The 550-nt window shown below is 39.5% G+C and overlaps 1 protein-coding gene across 2 annotated transcripts in view; it reads left to right on the forward strand.

Annotated features, from left to right (window-relative positions):
* EPB41L3 (erythrocyte membrane protein band 4.1-like 3) overlaps window positions 1-550 on the forward strand; it is a 193,238-nt gene that overhangs the window by 189,682 nt on the left and 3,006 nt on the right. The window lies entirely within an intron of this gene.

Genomic DNA, 550 nt, shown 5'->3' on the forward strand with positions numbered 1-550 from the left:
ATGTATGTTTCTGCATAATGAAATAAAAATGGTAAATGCACTGAAAGCTCTGAGTTTCTGTGTTTAGTAATTTCCGTGTTGTATGTGTTTAGCCCCGAGGTAACATTCATGTGACATCAAAGGCCTCATTCATCTGCATTGTAGAGATATCCTGTCTTTACAAGATTAAAAAGAAGTGAATACAGTGTGTGGACCCTTTGAGGAATTGAAGATAGGAATAAAATCTTGTATCTAAATGTTTGGTTGCCTACAAAGGCTTTAAAGAATATATCATAGAATCTCATTTTCAAAGTTTCACTATTTTTATAAGAAAAGAGGTTCTGCTATAAAACCCAGTGTTTCTGGGTGCTTTTTACTCTACCAAAGAGACATCTCTCTCGCAGACATCAGCTCTGTAGCTGAGCAGGTCAGGCAATGTGCTCTACAAAGACTCGTGCAGCCTGTCCCAGAGGCTCATTCATGTCAAACTCCTCTCAGGCCAGGGAGTAAGACTTTGTTACCAGCTGCCAACCTAATGCCTGCACTTGCTGGCATTTCCTATGACATCATA

The sequence above is a fragment of the Propithecus coquereli genome, unplaced genomic scaffold, assembly GCF_000956105.1.
Source record: "Propithecus coquereli isolate 6110/MARCELLA unplaced genomic scaffold, Pcoq_1.0 Scaffold38, whole genome shotgun sequence".
Taxonomy (NCBI): Eukaryota; Metazoa; Chordata; class Mammalia; order Primates; family Indriidae; genus Propithecus; species Propithecus coquereli.